Genomic DNA, 9,241 nt, shown 5'->3' on the forward strand with positions numbered 1-9,241 from the left:
CAACGCTAATGGAGAAAAATTGGTCTGGGGGGGGGGCATGGAAATTGCAGGCGCAGCGGTTACTTTCCATGCAATGCCGTCTTTATGGTATTGCTGGAGGCATCCGAGACAAAATCTGGGAACTGAATATTCAGGAGTATTTGACATGTTGGAAGGATAGGCAAAAAGGAAAAAGAGGTGGGGTAGCTCTGTTAATAAAGGATGAGATCAGTAGTGAGAAATGATATTGGCTCAAAAGATCAAGGTACAGAATCAGTTTGGGTGGAGATAAGAAATAATAAGGGGAAAAATAAGTCACTGGTGGGAGTAGGCTATAGGCCCCCGAACAGTAGCTACAATGTAGAACAGAGTATAAATCAAGAAATAATGGAGGCTTATAAGAAAGGTACTGCAATAATCATGGGTGATTTTAATCGTCATATTGATTGGACAAATCAAATTGGCCAAGGTAGCCTTGAAGAAGAGTTCATAGAGTGTATTCGGGATGGTTTCTTAGAGCAATACATTGTGGAAGCACCAGGGAGCAGGCCATCTTAGACTTTGTATGGTATAATGAGACTGGATTAATTAATGATCTCATAGTAAAGGATCCTCTCGGAAAGAGTGATCATATCGCGTTGAAATTCAAATTCAGTTTGAGGGTGAGAAAGTTAGGTCTCAAACCAGTGTCCTGAACCTAAATAAAGGCAATTAAAAAGATATGAAGGCTGAGTTGGCTAAAATGGACTGGGAAAATAGATTAAAGGGTAAGATGGTAGAAAAGCAGTGGCAAACATTTAAGGAGATATTTCCTAACTCTCAGCAAAGATACATTCCAGTGAGAATGTATCTCACTAAGGAGATGTGGCTAACTAAGGAAATAAAGGATGGTATCAAATTGAAAACAAAGGCATACAATGTTGCAAAGATTAGTGGTAAACCTGAGGATTGGGAAATGTTTAGAAACCAGCAAAGGACTACTAAAAACAATAAAATAGAGAGAGAAGATTGCTTATGAGAGTAATCTAGCAAGAAATATAAAAGCAGACAGAGAGAGCTACTAAAGGTATATAAAAAAGAAGAGAGCAGCTAAAGTAAACGTTGGTCCTTTAGAGGATGAGACTGGGGAATTAATAATGGGAAACAGGGAAATGGCAGAGACTTTGAACAAATATTTTGCATCGGTCTTCACGATAGAAGACACTAAAAGCCTCCCAATAATAGATAATCAAGGGGCTATAGGGAGGGAGAAGTTAAAACACTCACTATCACTAGAGAAAAAGTACTCGGTAAAATAATGGGACTAAAGGTGGACAAGTCCCCAGGACCTGATGGCTTGCATCCTAGGGTCTTAAAAGAAGTGGCTGCAGAGATACCAAAATTCCATGGATTCTGGAAAGGTCCCAGTGGATTGGAAAACTGCAAATGTAATGCCCTTATTTAAGAAAGGAGGGAGACAGAATGTATAAAACTATAGACCAGTTAGCCTAACATCTGGGAAAATGCTGGAGTCTATTATTAAGGAAGTAGCAGCAGGACATTTAGAAAATCATAATAAAGTCAAGCAGAGTCAGTATGGTTTTATAAAAGGGAAATGATCTTTGACAAATTTGCTGGAGTTCTTTGAGGATGTAACGAGCAGGGTGGATAAAGGGGAACCAGTAGATATAGTGTATTTGGATTTCCAGAAGGCATTTGATAAGGTGGCATATAAAAGGTTACTGCACAAGATAAGAGCTCACAGAGTTGGGAGTAATATATTAGCATGGATAGAGGATTGGCTAACTAACAGAAAACAGAGAGTCGGGATAAATGGGTCATTTTCAAGTTGGCAAACTGTAACTAGTGGGGTGCCACAGGAATCAATGCTGGGGCCTCAACTATTTACAATTTATATTAATGACTTGGATGAAGGGACCAAATGTAATGTAGCCAAATTTGCTGATAATGCAAAGATAGGAAAGATAAGGAAAACAAGTTGTGAAGAGGATACATAGAATCTGTAAAGTGATACGTATAGATTAAGTGAGTGGGCAAAGATTTGGCAGATGAAGTATAATGTGGGAAAATGTTTGGTAACTAAAGTCTATCAGGTTCTTTTCAACCAAGATTCTATATTTTTGTCCAATGTGATATGGCTCTGCTTTGTTTTTATTTACACTTTGTCACATTTTCCCCATGAGGTCTCATCTAAACGGAACGGGAAAAGGTGGTGGAAATTTATCCACTTCCATTAAAAAGTCAACCCGTAGCTGGCAAATAGGAGCTGTGCATATGGGTCAGTTACCTTTCCCTTTTCCTAAAGGCCGCAAAGGTGTTCGTGCAAATAATCACAGCATTCCTGAAATGGAACATTGAACTTTCATGAGGTGCTGCATCAAGAATCCCAGTTGAGAAATTAATTTAAAAAAAACCCCAATAGTGGATAATACTTCTATAAGAATATTAATTGTGAAAATGAATTATTTAGACTGTTCAATAAATTGCATTATATAAATATATGATACTGTATAAGTAGGTCAAAATATAAGACTAAAGTATTCAATTGGTTAATTTCATGACTATCATTTGTTGCACTGTTTTGTTGCAGTGTCTTGTTAAGAACAAACATTTGAAAATCAACCCAAGGCCAGGGAAGGTAAGTCATATGTTTTAAAAATACTTAAAGATAAATCTCCAGCAATTGTTTTTCTTGCCAATTAAATAAATTTTTTGTGATTTAGATGGTTATATATGACCAATTAAACTTTTGTGGAAACAAACGTGAAATTTTGACCGATGTATCTGATGCAACAAGTTGGATTTTCACTGAAGGAATTGCAGTAAAAGTTGTCAGAGGATGGTAAGAAAATTATATATTTGCTTAGCAACAGAGAAATAGGTAACATGCAATTATATCATTTGTAATAAGTAATTTTGTGTAAATTAAATTTCATCTTCAATTTCCTTACCACTGTTTACCAGTCCATTATATTTTCTCAGTATATTCTCACTATTCCTAAACTCAGTTAAAAGGGATTTTAAATCTATTTAAATCCTTACAGTCTAGTACAATGATTTGTCTTTAATTAATATTGCCATCCCTCTAACTTCTTTATTTCTCTTGAATCTTTTATACCGCAAATCCTGTCCCAGCTGCAGCCATGTTTCAGTTACTGGTATTATGATTTTTCTATGTTGATTAATGAATCTAGTTTCCCTATTTTGTTTTCTATACTACACTGTGTATAGATTACATATACACACACACATTTATTATACAGATGTATCTTACTGTAACACTCCAATATTAAACAATCTCTGACATAACATATTTTGTTATCACCCCCTCATTAATCTTTATCCTGGTCTTCCTAGATGGCTACTGACTGTGCAAATGGATTTTCAGGTTTTCTGCAGGCAAAGAGTTAATAGTCCTTGGGGTACTGAGAGTGAGTCACAACATTGGCACTTCATCTCTTAGTTTCAATCTAGCAGGCTGAGAGCAAATTCGTGCCCCTCTGGTCATTATAGTGAACAAAGTGAAATAAGGATGCACCATCTTAATCTAGTTCCAATCAAATACAGGTCCACAGTACAGCAGTACTAGTTAAAGACAATATCAATAGAGAACTGGTACTAACAGACACACCCATTTCACACCAAATGTCTACTGACAGCTTCACTGAATAAATCAACAAAGATGATTACAGAAATCTGTTGTTTGCAATGTGTTTTTCTTGTGGCGTATCTGATTTTGTTTATCCTTCCTCATTCCAGTTGGATACTGTATGAAAAACCTGTATTTCAAGGCCAAATGTATGTATTGGAAGAGGGACAGAGAGAGTTAGATAAACTCTGGGTTGGCAATAGTTTTCGCACGGAATCCACACCCACAAAGATTGTGATTGGTTCTATTAAAAGGATTATAAAGGTGAGTCTCTTTCTCACCACCCACCCCGATCAAAAATAAATAGTACAATAAATGAACATCTATCACTTAAAAGATGAAAGGGTAAATTTTCCCATCCACATATGAAGGGATGGGTCACAGAATCGAAGCACGGAGCACGGATAAAATGAAAGATGCAGATGTTATTTAAGACGCTTTGGTATCTTTAATTATATTTGATAAGGAATGTGTTTGGCAGATAAAACAAGACTGAGCCTTAAAACATTACAACTGAATGTGAGGCTCATTATAGTGAACAAAGTGAAATAAGGATGCACCGTCTTAATCTAGTTCCAATCAAATACAGGTCCACAGTACAGCAGTACTAGTTAAAGACAATATCAATAGAGAACTGGTACTAACAGACACACCCATTTCACACCAATGGAATTATCTAAATTGATTCTCTTAAAAATTACAAATATAAATGACATTTAATGGCCTGGAAATCCCAGCCTCCCTGGGTCTGTATGGAGTTTCTATGGACCCAGGAAGGCATCGGAAAAGCCGGTTTTCAGCACACAATGCGCATGTGCTGAAAACTGGCTTTTCTGATCTGTCAAGTTTCTGGCTTGACAGATCTCACGCATATCGGGAGCGAGGACATTTGCAAGGGCAAGATTGTGGGATTTAAACATATCTTACCCAGCAAATGTCCTCAAAACCCTTGCACCTGATAAAAACAGGCACATAACCTGCTTTTACAGGCGTAAGAGTTTTAAAACACACAAAAACATTGTAAAATAAAATTTTTAAAACACGTTATTGTTAAAAACTCTCCCCACTACAGTAAGTTTATTTTAAACCATCATTAAAAAATCTTTTTTTTTTTAAATCGGAAAAATATATTTTCTTAAATACATAAATAATTTTAATTTAAATTAATAAAAATATATTGTGCATTTTTACTATCTTTTATTATTGGTTATTAGTGTTTGGGGGGGATTTCTCATTCATAATAATGGGAACTCCAACTTACGGAGTTCTCATTATTATGAATGAGAATATACTACACCTGACTGGCTGCCCAGAGCCATGTGACTCCAGCTCCAGGCCAGCACACGGCCTGACGTGCACACGCTGCGACGCACAGTCAGGAGAGGCCTCAGGACCGGGATCTTGCAAGGCCGTAGCAGCTTCAGGTAGGTGGGTATCTTTTTTCTAAAATACATTCGTACGCCCGCAGGAAGGAGAAACCGGGATTTCTGGGCCATAAATTCAATTTTAAAACTATCAAATAACACTGAACATTTCTGCATGAATCCAAAGAAAGATTTTATTGCAAGGAATGTGGCATTTTCAAGATAAAAGTTTCCATTTATAGCAAAGGATTAGCGTTTCAATGAAACCAGCACTTATTAAGGATGGTCTTATTTAAATTTCAAATGTGTAGTATTTCATGTAGATCTGGGTCACCATACCAGCTCTGTAAAGTAAAAATAGTTTGGGCATGAAATGGGTGAACATACCGCCAACATACCGCCCAAAATCACGCAATTGATCGAAAAGTACCAACATACCGCCTAGCGGAAAATTCATTAGTGACATTACCGCTGGGCGGTATGTCGGCAGTGTGCAGGGGCGGATGGTAAGCAAACCGCCCAAAATTGCCAAATTGATGACTTACCACCGACATACTGCTGACCCTGCAGACTGCCCTGGAAAAGTGGTTTTAAGTCGATATTCAGTCGGCGATATGCATCTTCACCTGTGAATGTTTTTTTTATCTGTCAACCCCCTACCCCCCAGTCTCTTCCCCCCTGCCCCCACACAGCGATCCCCCCCACCCAAGTAGCGATCAACCCCCAAGAAGCAATCTCCCCCCCCAAGTAGAGATCTCACCCCAAATAGCGATCTCCCCCAAGAAGTGATCACCCCAAGTAGAGATCTCACCCCAAATAGCAATCTCCCCCAAAGAAACAATCTCCTCCCTAGAAGTGACCCCCCCCACCCCACATACCTGCACAACGCTCTCAGGCCGGCAGTCTCTGTCGATTCTGGTCTGTATCTCTCGGGGGGGCAGAGCTTCACAGCAGCATGCGCGTGTGCAGAACTCGGGACCCGAAGATTCCTGAGTGAAAAGGACTCACCGCCTATACACCACCGGCTGCACTCCGCTCGGCATACCGCCGAGAAAAAGCTGACGAAAATCATGCACATTCTGACCCAGTGATACCTGGCAGTTTGAAATGACATACCACCGGCATACCGCCGAGAAATGGGCGGATGACCAATTTCAGCCCCTTTGTATGCAAATTTGGACAAGCATCAATACCTCCCCTTTCTCCTGGCTCCTGGTCTCTTTCTCTACCAATCCTTGCCCGGCTCATATTCTTCTTGTTTCCAGCTGTGCTCTTGTTTTAGGCAAGAGAGAGTTTATTTCATCTATGGGGAGATGGATGTCACCAAAACTGCTTCACGCTGGGTAAATTGGTCTATAAAGGATCACCATCTCATAAAAGCAAACATAACCCATGCTCATTAAGGAGTTTAAGTGAAAAGGTGTGAGTCATGGGTAGAGTGAATGTAAAAGTAATTACAGGAAGAGGCCAAAACAGCAAGCATAGCCCAGCACAGAGTAAGAGTAGCACAGACAGTCTCTTTGTATTAGAACAGTCAATTTTACTTCTCAGCAAATTTTCTGGGATCTAAGAAGTGTTGCAATCAAGTAAACTTCAATGTGGGAATAATAAGTTTCACTTCCTTTGTATTGAATGCTATTTGTCGTACAAATATTTAATGCTTTCATGTCAGCTTTCACTTTCTACTATTTTAATGCAGGCATTTCATATAAACAAATGGATTCCTCCATTAAAGTAGTGAACAATAACATTTGATAGCAATGCCTTAAACATTCATATGATAATATCACCCAATGTATTTTCAGGCTTATATATTTAGGATTGGAATAAATCAACACCACTCCTTAAAAAGTAAAAATCTGAGTCAGTTTGAGAAAATTACTGAATCGGGATTCACCACTTATAATTATGGCTCTAGCTGTCCAATAAACGGATTTTCCCACCACGATCAGGAATCAATTGGATTGCAAATTTATTTTGGCTATTAACTAGATATTCGCAGATTGAAAGTATGGGCTGCTATTATGTTGATCCACCTGGATGTTGATAGAGCCAATACCTGGTAACAAAGGAAGCTCAAAGTCACTACAATCACCCAGGACTAGTACCAGATAATGACATAGTACTTTTGGCTCCCAGAAACAGAAAATCCTGCCCTAAATATTCTGCTTGGTATGTGGGATATTTGAGCAAGGGAGTGGGGTGGAGGGAGGAGGAAACTCGACTGAAATGGGTGGCAAATACGTTGGGGTACCTGCCCTAAAGCAGCATCAAGAGGTCCAAACCTCTTTTGAGCCTCATTTAAATACTGCCAGCGAGCTGTAGGTGTCAAATGGGCGCCCCACTGCAGCTCATTAGTTGTGGGAGGGTGGAGAGTCGACTGACTCCCGCATTGAGCCAACCGCCAGTTTGGGTCTGGGCATTTGAAGGGGCAATCCTGGCGGGGCCTTGAGCGGGCCGGCAACAGGCCAGAGTTATTTTTGTGGGCTCTTGAGAAGCGCTCCATTGCATATTTAAGCAGATTTATGCCTGTTTCAGGCAGGCAAGCTGTTCACCCATTTAAAGGCCAGTCTGAAAGTTGCATCAAGGGGGCGGCTGAGGTTCCTTCTCCCCCACCCCTGCCCGATTTTAAACTGCTGGCTGCCTATTTTTCAGACGAGAAATAGGCGGTTAGCAGCTGAAAATCGCCCCGACTCAACACTGCAACTGTTTCCAAATCATAATTCAAAACAACCATCTACCTAGCATTTTTTTTTCCAGAATCACTGCATTCCAGAAATTGCAATCTTCCAAGAACCTCAGCAAGATGACATTAAAACTTACCTGCACAGTGAGGTTGCCAGCACGGAGGAATGTGGAATGACACCCACTATATCTTCTATCGTTGTCAATTCAGGAATGTGAGTGTTTTAAATATTTCTTTATAGACTGCTTTGCATTGCACACAATTTTCTATCCCCGAACATTGAAAAAACTGACAACAACAACAACTTGTATTTATATAGCACCTTTAACGTAGTGAAACGTCCCAAGGCGCTTCACAGGAGTATTACAAGACAAAAATTTGACACCGAGCCACATAAGGAGAAATTAGGGCAGGTGAAGTCAAAGAGATAGGTTTTAAGAAACGTCTTTAAGACGGAAAGAGAGGTGCAGAGGCAGAGAGGTTTAGGCAGGGAATTCCAGAGCTTGGAGCCTTGGCAGCTGAAGGCACAGCCTCCAATGGTTGAGCGATTATAATCAGGGATGGGTGGCGGTGTGAGCTGTGAGGGGGATGCTCGGAGGCTGCAGGGTGACTTGGATAGGTTAGGTGAGTGGGCAAATGCATGGCAGATGCAGTATAATGTGGATAAATGTGAGGTTATCCACTTTGGGGGCAAAAATACGAAGACAGAATATTATCTGAATGGCGGCAAATTAGGAAAAGGGGAGATGCAACAAGACCTGGGTGTCATGGTTCATCAGTCATTGAAAGTTGGCATACAGGTACAGCAGGCGGTGAAGAAGGCAAATGGTATGTTGGCCTTCATAGCTAGGGGATTTGAGTACAGGAGCAGGGAGGTCTTACTGCAGTTGTACAGGGCCTTGGTGAGGCCTCACCTGGAATATTGTGTTCAGTTTTGGTCTCCTAATCTGAGGAAGGACGTTCTTGCTATTGAGGGAGTGCAGCGAAGGTTCACCAGACTGATTCCCGGGATGGCAGGACTGACATATGAGGAGAGACTGGATCAACTGGGCCTTTATACATTGGAGTTTAGAAGGATGAGAGGGGATCTCATAGAAACATATAAGATTCTGATGGGACGGGACAGGTTAGATGCGGGTAGAATGTTCCCGATGTTGGGGAAGTCCAGAACCAGGGGACACAGTCTTAGGATAAGGGATAGGCCATTTAGGACTGAGATGAGGAGAAACTTCTTCACTCAGACAGTTGTTAACCTGTGGAATTCCCTGCCGCAGAGAGTTGTTGATGCCAGTTCATTGGATATATTCAAGAGGGAGTTAGATATGGCTAAGGGGATCAAGGGGTATGGAGAGAAAGCAGGAAAAGGGTACTGAGGGAATGATCAGTCATGATCTTATTGAATGGTGGTGCAGGCTCGAAGGGCGGAATGGCCTACTCCTGCACCTATTTTCTATGTCTATGTTTCTATGAACCATATTAGAAGCTTCTGACCTGTAGTGCACAACAATATAGTTTGAACTAGTGACCATTAACCCTGGCATGATATGGCAATGTGCAGCATCT

General features: G+C 40.5%; 1 long non-coding RNA gene across 1 annotated transcript; it reads left to right on the forward strand.

The window, feature by feature from the left end:
• Positions 1-2,591: 2,591 nt before the first annotated feature.
• On the forward strand, positions 2,592-3,838 carry LOC139275728 (uncharacterized). The gene is made up of 3 exons (XR_011595741.1): positions 2,592-2,617; positions 2,703-2,821; positions 3,739-3,838. It is a non-coding gene; the product is annotated as an uncharacterized lncRNA (long non-coding RNA).
• The last annotated feature ends 5,403 nt before the right edge of the window (positions 3,839-9,241 follow it).

Source organism: Pristiophorus japonicus, chromosome 11 (genome assembly GCF_044704955.1).
Source record: "Pristiophorus japonicus isolate sPriJap1 chromosome 11, sPriJap1.hap1, whole genome shotgun sequence".
Taxonomy (NCBI): Eukaryota; Metazoa; Chordata; class Chondrichthyes; family Pristiophoridae; genus Pristiophorus; species Pristiophorus japonicus.